The sequence below is a fragment of the Hesperophylax consimilis genome, chromosome 25 (assembly GCF_061612785.1).
Source record: "Hesperophylax consimilis isolate HC1 chromosome 25, BYU_Hcon_1.0, whole genome shotgun sequence".
NCBI lineage: Eukaryota > Metazoa > Arthropoda > Insecta > Trichoptera > Limnephilidae > Hesperophylax > Hesperophylax consimilis.
Genome location: NC_142860.1, coordinates 1,175,894 through 1,188,336, shown reverse-complemented (window position 1 = coordinate 1,188,336; position 12,443 = coordinate 1,175,894).

Sequence of the window (12,443 nt, the reverse complement as noted above, 5' to 3'; positions counted from 1 at the left end):
AGAGCAATATGTAAAAATAAAACAATGCGTATGTATTTTAACAACAATAAAAAACAGGCGATAATAAACTTTCGGTCAGTTGAAAACAGGAAATTTAGAAAAATTCTTAAGATTATCGCTTTATATGTCCAGAATGCCACTGCAGTGTATGCTATGTTATTATAGTGGACACATTTTCACAAGAGGTTGGGAGAAGATTAAGTTAGTATTTTTAATCAAACTGTACAAGAGTCCCAACTGCTCTCAACCTTGTGAGGCAAGTGAGACAATAGCATCCCCAATTGGGGTATGTTGTGAGGCTAATATAGTGGGGAAGGGAAGGAGATGGGAACGAGAAAGGTGTGAAAGAATCTGGCTAGTCAGATTTAATCACCAGACACGCCTTAAGACATTTCAAGCAGCGTTTCAATTCCGAATTGTAGTCTTAGACATGGGTGATACTGAGATTAGCTTCCGCTCCGGGACGTGCTTCAAATATAACGTTTATTATTTTAAATGAGTAATTTGTGAAATGGCACAAATTTACTAAATAAAATTTACTTGCGCACGCCGGGATATGAATTCGCGACCTCAAGCTTGCAAGTCAAGAGCCTTTCCCATTGACCACGGAGGCCGTCAAAATGTAAAAAAGTATCAGGATCTTAAAGACCGTAATCGGTATTGATTTTGATTGTGGCCAGGAGGAAACATGCTACATGGTTTTTTATAATTTCTAAAAAGAATTTTCAATAATAAAAAAAATTATGATAGGTAGGTGTGTTCAAATCTTAAAAATTCGTGTTCCTATTTATTGTTCCCATTTCTATAAAGTTCACTCTAACAGTATAAAAAGATTTCAGCGCAAATTTCTTAGAATCATATTTTAAGCTCAAAATTCATATTGAATGCATTAATAATGTCAGTTTGATTTATCAATTGCATGTAATAAGGCTATTTTACATGAGAATTATGTCAGACCTGGTTGTGTTACACATAGTCATTAGCAACTTAATTGATAACCCTGCCATCATCGCCACTATTAAATTCCACGTGCGCACTAGGAACACAAGACAAAATCTTATATTATTCTGCAATACATACGCAAACAACTATCAGACACACTTACTAACCAATAGGATGCATGATCTGGGCAACAAGTTTGGGGGTAATATTGATATATCCATTTATTTATTGACTCCATTTATAGAATTAAAATTAATCTATACTAACACTTTGTTGAATCCTACAAATTATTTAATGTTTCAATTAAGTGTAAGGGATGAGTGATGGGTACTTAACTATAAATGGTTTGTATGTTTTAGTTTTTCTTGATCACTTCACTAGGAAAACCTCTTCTGTTCACGTTTCTATGTTAAAGTGTCTCTGCCCTTTGTTTTCATCCCAACGGAAACCATTATTTGTTTTATATGTTGCTGTATTCTCTACGGGTTGTTTCAATTAACATCGTTGTTTAATTGATTAAGAGTGAACAGTAAGAAGAAGTGGTATCTTGAACGGCGGACAAGCTATATGGATAAAACTGAGAAAAAGGAAGCTACAAGCCGAAAATGTGTATATTTTTGGTATACCTTATATTGTAGGTAATAGGCATTAAAATCGCTTAACAAACGAAGTCTAGAAACAAAATGATTTTATAAGAAAGCAAAAAAGTTAATCAAATGAAACTGTCACATATAATCTTAGCTATAGTACTTTATTTTTATTAAGTTGTTTCCTCTGCGCGTTAATTCATTTCTATTGCAAATATATATTTTTTAGTACTTAAAATTTATATTTTTTAATGTGTAATATATTTTTTTATTTGTATTCTACAAAAACGAAACGATAGAAAAAGTTTCAATTTATCTAAAGCATATTTTTTGGTATTTATGATGTACACCAATTTGTTATAAAGATTAATCAAAATAGTGATTTAGCATTGAGCTTCGCCTTAAATGAAAAAAAAATTTTTTTGAGAGTGACTGATCAAAATGACTTCTTGACAGATCTGTCGAGAATACGGATATGTAAGTGAATTATTATTTATTGGAATACTTAGTTGTTTACATCCAGTTACAGCGTTTTGCGGCAGGAGACTATATACGCTGTTGTGTCCCCGCAGGGCACGATCATTTACCCTTTTCAGGATTAAGGAACACGGTCAAAGGGTAAAAGGGATCATTTAACACTCCGCCCGCACGAGTACCAAGTACAGTAGTTGTTAAGTGACTGAATGCTGTAATCAAAGGGGCTGCTTTGTCGACAAGGTACGACAACTCATGAAGCAATCAAAAAGGCTCCTTTGCCACGAGGGTGTGTTATTACTTACTTAATTTATTAATTTTTATATTTATTTTTTTAAGTCTGAAAGATAGCCGCTATTAAGTGAGGGCTGTAATCTAAGGGGCCGCTTAGTCGACATTATCTGACAACTCCGGAACAATCGAATAGGCTTCTTTGCCTCGGGAGAGTAATTTTTATTATGTTTTATTTTATTATTTAATTACGACTTATGTTAATGGCTTAAAAAAGAGAGTAACGAAAAGCTTTGTTAAAAATTCTAAACATTTGAAAATAGATTTTTTTTTTGAAATGTTGATGTTATGCATCTTATAAGAAAGTTCTTTTATAATATGAATAGTTAAAAATAACTTTTTTTATTGGTGCCCTTTTTTACTCATTTAAAGTACGCTCTAGCGTGTTTAAATCGCACTTTATGGAACGCGCGTTTTTTAAAATTACCATGGCAACATCAACAAATCAACAAAATGTGAAGTATGTCAACTTTTAACTATAAATCTGACAGGAATATTTTAAACGTCAAATAAAATAATGTTTGTGTTTTTCATTTCCATGACAACAAGATATTGTGATGTCACATCACGAATTCATTAATAGTTCTTATTTCCAAATTTTAATAATAAGATCAATATTTATGTTTTCAAAGTGTACCAATAAAAAAAATCTGCGCTGCGCCGTCGTGCTCGAAAAAAAGCGCGTGTTTTAAAGACCTGTTTAGCCACTTATACTTTAATATACTATTTTTCCATATTTCAATCAACATTCAGAGATGAAAATGTTTTCACAAACGCTCTGATGAAATACCCTCCGAATCGAAACATGAATAGATTTGTAAATTTGATGTGCATTGTTTATTATTCATTCAGAATTTTACGACAACCACGCTAGGCACATGCACGGATTATGGTGGTTCATTATATAAAAAGTGCATTTAAATAATTGAAAAGAATATATCTAGTACGAAATATAGAAGAATTTAAAAGAAAAATAAACAGTAAATATGAAAGAAAATAAGGAGTAAAGACAATAAAAACACATAAATTTGTTTTTGACTACTATTGTTTTATTTTCACTCTACTGGTTTCGAAAGAACCCTTCTTTCGTCAGGAGAATATTAAAAACTGATCTACTATACAAAATATTGACATATATATACAAAAATGTTAAGTGTTTGAGGGAGGGGTGGACAAAGTGTAAGGGGTAATTACGGGAATTCCAGGAAGAACAGAGCGGTTAACTGGAAATATGTCTAGGATAGGACTATAAGACAGATTAATTTGGTTATTTATTATACTGGAGTTATTATTGAGGGATTTTTTGATTTCAAGTGATTCTAAATTATCTAATTTTTTGCCTTTATTACTACGGTGAAGAATTTTAACCCCTGTATCTTTATTAAAAGTATGATCGGTGGAAATGAGATGATTGGTAAACTCTGAAAAATTATTGTTATTTAAACATCTTAAATGTTCCGTGTTTCTAATATTTATATTTCTAGTTGTCTTACCTATGTAGAACGATGAACAATCATTACAACATAGTTGGTAAATTTGTTATCTTTATCTTTAGTATTTTTAAGTAATTTTCCCAAGTTGTTATCAGTATAGAACGCGGGTTTAATGTGGGTAGGCAAATTTTTTGTAGTAAGTGAAGAAAAATTGGATATGTATAAGATTTTACGCCATTGAACGGGATTTATGATTTTATTATTAGTTTCAGCTGTACCAAATAAAAATGTATTCGTCAAAATGAGTTTAAGTTTCTTATTCAGGTTTTTATTAATTAAGTGTGTCGAGTAACCATTATTTAGAGCAATTTGTTTTATTTTTGACAGTTCAATTTTGAAATTAACAGCTGATTTTGGATGAAATTCTGAATGAATATGAATTCGGAAATCTGGATTTTGGAATTTTTACTAAGCAGTGTACCATTGAATGATAGGCAGAATGTTTGTGTGATATCGGGTGGTTTGACGTGTTATGTATAGTTATATCCGTGAATGTCGGTTTGCGATAGATGTTAAACTCGATGTCTAACTTCTATTATTTATTGAAGTTAGTGATAAATCCAGAAAATTAATCGATGCATTACTGCCTACCTCTACAGTGAATTGAATGTTTTTATGAAATGAATTTATAAGAAGAACGAATTTAGTTAGTTGCCGCTCTGTTCCCCCCAGATACAAAAAATATCGTCTACATATCGTTTCCAAGTGAGAACATTATTTAAAAGTGATGACTTACAATTAAAAATCTTATTTTCTTAGTTATTCATAAAAATATCTGCCAACAGTGGGCTAGTAGGAGCTCCCATGGGTAGCCCTTGGCTCTGTTGGAAGACGCAGTTGTTATACTGGAAAGAATTTTGATTAATGCACATATTGAATAAACGAGACAGGTCATCAATCATATCTTTATCTAAATTAGAGGATTTTAACATATCTACAATTATTTCCAGATTGTCCAGATAAACCAGAACATGCATTTTTTGATCGAGTCAAGAATCTTTCTTCCCACGTGTTCCTCCAGGAAGAGATGAATTTACTATCTAAAGGACTAAAATATAATTTAAATTACAATAAAAATAACATACAAGTGCTTTTGAAAATGTGGCAGTGGACATTGAAACGGCTCTATCGTACCAACCTAGACCGTTTCTGTACAAAAGCTGTCTGAGACAATTAAAAATCTAATAACAAAAGATAAAATTAAAAAGGTCATCCATCCAGAAATTTTATACACCAATAAAATTCGCAAAACGTTGGCTAAAAATTTGTTGGCGTTGTAAAAATGATAAACTGATGATTTTTTTGGATGTGCGAGTTTAGTGGAGTATGTATGTACATTATTCTTTAGCATTTTTTTCGAAAAAATCTTGTTTGAACCCCGCCCATTAATACTGGAGTGAAAAATTACTGTCTCAAAATATTGTTCTCAAGAAATACTGAAGTGACTCTAGTACAACAAACACGTCAGTAGTGTCACAATTTTTAGTAATTAATAAAAAAAAAATCATTCTATTATTATATACATTATTCTTTAGCATTTTTTTCTATAAATTCTTGTTTGAACCCCGCCCAATAATACTGAAGTGAAAAATTACTGTCTCAAAATATTGTTCTCAAGAAATACTGAAGTGAACACTCTAGTACAACAAACACGTCAGTAGTGTCAAACAATTTTTAGTAATTAATATAAAAATTGATCATTCTATTATTATAGATGTTATTTAAATACAAACAAACTATATTTGATGGTACGCATTCAAATGTTCCTAGAAGAATTTTTGTCTATTTTGAGACATCGATTTTCGGACACCGGTTGCAAAGAGACTAATTGTTCTCGATCTTGCATTTTTTTCTTGAAAATTTTCATTTTCCATGCTCTAGGTAGTGTATATATATATAAATTTGTGAAGAGTTTATCAAATCATTTTTCCAGATATGGACGAGAATTACCTTAATTCGGCGGAACGTCTAGGACTGCGATTTTCTTGAAAAGTGGCTTTGATGGATGAGGTGGGGAACATTTGAGATGATCTTTAGCAAAAGTTTTTGAACGGTCACTAGAGGGTAGAGAATGGATCTTCTACAATGTTCAATCTCCCCATCCTATTATGATGCGGTAGATTGTTATAGATTGAGAAAGAGAAAAATAAACACTTGATATGTCAAGGATTGATCAAATAGAAAAGAAAATATAGCTTACGGAGTCTCTTTGTTATGGAGCTCCCAGCATTATTGGTTATCTAAAATGATAACTTTTTTTTTTTTTTTAAAAAGAAAGACAACATTCCCAGGTTACGAATAACCCAACAATGTTTGAAAATCTCCTACTACCACCACAGAAAGCCGAAAATGTTGCTTGTGTTGTGATGGAGGACTTAGCCAGCCGAGGAATCGAACACGCGACGCTCGGGTGAGACCCAAGCGCTATGCCCACTCAACCACTGACCGGTCTTTACTTTATATCTTTTCACTGTTCACAAATTGGGAGTAAACACCTATTATCAAGATGTAGTGGAGGTGAATCTGTGATGTGTTTAGGGAGATTTTTTTGGAGTTCGAATATACTCTTTTTTTAAATGTATGAATTGTGTTTTTTGAACATATAGGGCGAGGAGGTAAGGTTTGTTTTAATTTTGTTCAGTCAACAATTAGCTTTATTTATTGATGTTTTCCATGTTTTAATTGTGAATATGATAACCATGTTGTCCCTTATCTTTTCACTTGCTTTACAGCCACTGAAAAGTCCCAAAACTGATATATCTTAGTCGCACATTAAAGCATACCAACATTATAAAAATTCCTTACAAATAAGACTATATGAGATTATACCTATTATACATAGCATTACCAACTAAACTAAACATAAAAAAAGGAGATATGAGCCATCAAGTAGGACCCTTTTTTGAAAATCCTTGCTGATGGTGTACTGATTTTCAGGCATCGTCTTAAAAAAAAATCTTATATGAAAAGGTAATAACTAAGACGTTGCTTAGGGAATTTGAAAAAAATCTTTATTAGTAGAAATGACATAAAATATTCAGATTTATCGAAATTTTGGGTTTAAAAACTTTATAACTTACGAATGTGAAATCCTACGCAACATCATAGAAAATATTTGAAAAAATAAGTTTTGTAAATTTAAAAAAAATCAGTAAAGCAGATCTTTAGACATCTTGCACACCAGTTTTAAAATTGTGGTTTCGAATAAAACGCAAAAGAACAAACAGTACGGCGTCAGCAAACCAAATATATATATTTTTTTAAATTACCTTCTGCTATTCCTGGACCGTACTTGAGATCTTCCATTGTCATCTTTTTGAGCAATTCTTTTTTAATTTCCTGACCTCTTTAGTCTCCTGCTCGGCCCTGACGTTGGCTATAGATATTCGTCAGATCACTACCTAAGTTTTGAGCCAACTAAAATAATTTAATTTTAAAAATTATTAATCGTTTAAAATATTCCTAAAAACAATAACAATTTATCAAGCCAAAAAAAATAGTTCGATTTTTTTTAAATATCAAGGTAGTGTTACCACACAAGGTGTGCTTTTAATTGAAAAGCTCGGAAACTTTTCATTTTCATTACTACGGGTGAGATTTTTACCTGACCGAGGCAGTCCTCTCATAACTTCATAGAGCTAGTATCTTTACTCAGTAATTAATGACTTTCTAACTTACGCCCATTCCATACAAATCCTGCTTTAGTTTCAAAATGAGGTAAGTAAGGCTGCCAAGATCGTAAAATTCAAAGAATGGTTTCTTATTATTTAAGCTGATAAGCTGAATAAAGTCATTATTAAAACACGTAATTTAAAATGTTCAAGTTTGAAAGCTATTTCGGAATCTTTAATGTAAAAGATTTAATTTCAAGAAATAATTATTATAATTTTGAGAGAGGGTTTTTTGAGGAAGTTCATGGTATCATTTGTACTGGAAATATGTTTATTTAATTTGTCGTAATTTTTCCATGTTTGCACTTCTGAGTTTTGTAAATAAGGCAAAAATAAACATGATGCATATGCAGCTGATGTATTTAACTGCACGGAATGTGGGTTGGTACAAGAAAGCTATAATAATAATTAAATATAAAAAAAATAACGTTAATCCTGTTATTCGAATTTCCTCTAAACAAAATAGCGTGACTCCTTTCAAATACAACAATGATTTCACTTACACTATTTAATCATTATCTTTTTTCTTTTATTTTATTTTCACATTTAGTATTTTAAAGTACCATACACAATTTAAAACTATTCTTTGATCATATAACTTCCAGTAAAAAAATACTTTTAATCAAGTTATGACATATCATACGTCTCGTAAGAGGTTAAAATTACATCGCTCACTTTTTATCTACATAAATCGAACTCGCATTTACTACTTTACCATACCATTATCTGTATGATTGTTATGAAAATGAAATTTAGGTGACATCTTTTTTATTTTTCAGAATATAGTTTTTTTAAGATATTTTCCACTGTACTCCACTGTACACTGTAAAATTGCAGTGTACCTTAATCACAGCAGTTATTTTTTATTGTTCGCCTATTTTTTTAATTCATTTTTTACCAATGTCTTTAAATATCTATTTTTTTCTAAACCCGTATCCATAAAAAAGATGGTAAATGGAATTTAACTTGTTTATCTTATATTCAACTTAAATGAAAAATAATTCACATGTTCAGCTGTCTGTTACCTAAATAAACTAGTATAAAAAAAGGTCATTCATGATTTTTTTATTAAAAATTGGAAAAACCTTTTAAAATTATTTTTGTTAATTCATGACATTCATTGTTAATGTTAATTTTTTATAAAATGAAACAAACACTTAGTTTTAAACCACTTTATTTCGAGTTATATTCGTCGACCGGTTTCGATTGGACTCAATCTTCTTCAGGACAATAAAATATAATACTAAATTATAATACAGAGTAAGGTATAAGTTAAACATAAAAGAAAGAGAAAGTATGTAGTAGAGGGAGAGAACAACAGAGACTGGTTGGTGGAGGGGGAGGGGTAGGGGGAGGGGTTGGGGGAGGACCAAAGGAAGGGTGGGGGTTATGGGTAAGGTTGGAGCAAGGAAACAACTTTAAAATCGGGCTGTTGGTTAGTTCTATCTGTTTATTTAAAATTTGGGAATTATTTTTCGTTGATTTAGAAATTTCCAAAGCTTCTAAGTTATTCAGGCGTATTCCTATTTTATTTTTATGAATTATTTGGACTCCCGTATTTTTATTAAATATGTGGTTAGTGTTGATTAAATGTTCGGCAAATTCTGAGAAGCCTGTGTTTGTTAAGCACCTGATATGTTCTTTAACTCTAATATTTATATTTCGCGCGGTTTTTCCTATATAGGTTGCTGGGCAATCGTTGCAATTTAGTCTATAGATGCCAGAGTGGCTTAATTGATCCTCTTTGTCTTTAGAATTAATTAAAAATTTTGCTAAATTATTGTTAGTATAGAAGGCCGGCCTTATTTCTGAAGGATGTTTAGATATGCAAGGGGAATACAATCTTACAATAGATTTGAACAATGAACTTAATGTTAGAATTTACATATTATATTGTTATTTATTTATATTTTGCACACGCAGATAATATACAGTACCATACTTACCTGGTAGGTCATTTGAGATTAACACTGTTTATTGTTTATTAGAGAAATTAAATACAATTCGCTCGCAGAGGACATAATTGGAACACATGTAATTGGTAATGCCATTATTAATTCCGGTATTTATTATAATAACACACATTTATGTTCTTTAATGAGTGTGTTTAGATGAGAAAAAGCAAATTTTATGTTGGGCGAAACAACATTATCTATAAGGATCTGATAAGAATTTTTCTTCCAAAATGTGATTCGTCCCTCGGTATGAAACAGATTGAGGTGTTTGAATAAGGTAAATCCAATAAAAAGGATGTTATTGGGTTGTATTATAGGTAATATAAGAATTCTACTCTCAGGAAGCAGGTATATTTAATGTAAGGGTATGAGAGCCTAAAAAGGAAAGTTTTTAGTTTAGACCTGAATTCTGTTGAGCTTGTAATGCATCTTAGTTCCGGAGAAAGTTTATTCCAAGCCTTCGGTCCAGATACTCCGAAAGCGGGATCTCTAAACTTAGTATCAGGCTTGCGCTTAGGTTCCATCAGTCTGCCTATAGCTGATGTTGTTGCTGATCTAAGAATTGACTGCTACAGACCCGTGTTTTACAGGATCCATAATTCAGAGCTGTATGATTGGGCCATTTAATTGGCCCAGCACAATTTTCATTTGGGTTCTTTCAGATCCCTTGAGTCAGTAAAGGTTTTGAAAGTGTTCTGGATAGTGCAAATATTTAGAGACCCCGGTAATGAGCCATGTAGCTGCATTAAGTCCGAAGTCTAGCATCAATTCCGTTCCGTTCCAGTAATCGAAACGTGTCACTACATAAGAATTGATTAGTAACTTTTTCGCCTCAGTAGGAAGTTTTCATCGGACAGACTTAAGATATCTTAGGTGAAAAAAACCGGCGCTAACAGTGCTATTTATTTGAATTTTAAACAAAAAGTCCAAATCTAGAACGATACCGAGAAATTTGTCTGTTGTTTTTGTGATGACATTGCTGCCGGAAATAGAAATAGGTGTAACGTTCGTTTGTGGCCGCCCAGAGAAACTCAGTCTTAGGTTGATTCAGCTTCAGCTTGTTTGAAGACATCCAACGAGTTATTGCTTCTATATATAGGTTGGTAATAATATATAAAGACATAATGTAAATAATTAAATTAATAATCATTCTTCAGGGTTGTTGCCGCATTATCTGCATCCAATGCTCATTGAATGGAGAGCTGAGTCATTCGGATGCAGCCACGAAAATGACGTTGGTTGACTTCCGTGTCCTGCCCCAGAATCTGGCTAGTCGGGGACGAGAAAGGAGGAGATTGAGTGGAATCTTTCTTCAGTGAATATCATAGTGGCATAGCAGGTGCAGAACCTTGCAAGTTGCAGAAGTTGCCTGTATGCATTGTTGTAGCATACTCCCAGCTTGCCCTATTGCGTTGAGTATTGTGCTCATATCCCAGATGTGTGCTCAGAGAAGCTCCCTTGCGAGTATTTCTCCATGTACATAAATAAATCTGTTTTTTTTTGTTTGTTTATTAGTCCATAAAAATCTCATGAAATTGAAATCCATCCATCACCTATCTCATTACAGATTTCGCCTATCAAGGTAAGTACTGTAAATCCGACAATAATTACGATGATTGCAATAATAAAAACAATATAATTACCATAATCGAAATAGTAATTACAACAAATGGATCATAACAACTACTATGTGAAACTGTTATTGTTATTTTGATTCAACAATAACATATAGTATTAGTGCTTTCATGATTCTGTTTTTTTTTTTAAATTATGTAAATTGAAAAGATGATAAAAACTATGACGCATCAATTGAAAAACCAGATCACTTGTATCACAAACAATAAAACTGTTTGTCAAACCATAACACTCTCCGCGCACAGATATTCAATCAGTATCGATAACGCGATAAATCTATAATTATTATTGAATCCGTGCACAGAGTGTGCTAGCAATATAGTAAATAGGTAGTCCCTGGGGTGGTTATCGCCATAAAGGAGCCACCCTGTCCCGCAATATGAAACTGCGAATAGCAATAGTAGGTAGCAGCACCACCCGGTATCAGACCATCCCTGGCAACTGTAAATTGTATGGATACTGCACTTTGATTAAAAACTGTCGACGGTAGGACTCCAGTTACGAAATCGATGGAAAACGCTGCAAGTAAATAATATGTAAGTTCACTGAAAAAATATATCATCCAGTTCTTTTTTAAATCTCGAATGCCAGTATTATTTGTATCGTGTTCCTATTTTGTGACATAAAAAAATAATAAATATAATTCTAGGCAGTATCTAAAAATAATGAATCGCAAAATAAGTTAAATGTGGGGCAGAGACAAATTAGGCAGAAAATTATAATATTTTTTTTTTCAATTGAATTGCAAGCATAAAACTAAATATAAATAATAAATATTTTTGGATCTGACGACAAGTAAATATTTTTAGAAATTCCAATGATTATTTTCCCATACAAAAATAATTTTTACACAGAAGAATATTTATTTTCCAATACAATTCACCTTTTTTACCTTAAAATGTTGGAATTTCGAAAAAAGTTTTTTTCTTTTTACTTGTACTATCATGTAGAATCAATCCCAGAAGTTAGCGCACTTTACCTCCAGACCCCCTGTAAAAATTTAATCTGAATTAATTCCTTTTACATTATGATGCAAAAATTTTACTCACTTTTGCTGTTTTTAAAGTTCGAACACATTTTTTTTATTTTTAATATAGTGCCTACCTATATATAAACTGCTTGAATACTGGAACTTTATTTTTAATATAGTGCCTACCTATATATAAACTGCTTGAATACTGGAACTTTATTTTTAATATAGTGCCTACCTATATATAAACTGCTTGAATACTGGAACTTTATTTTTTTAGTTTGTGATTATTTACCAATCTAAAAATTACTATGTATATGTATAATTAAATAATAGATATTTAAGTACATCTTTAAGAATACTGTGTCGAGGGTATTTTTGAAGAAAGTAAGGAGTAAGCAAAGACGGGTTGTTTTGGAGAATTT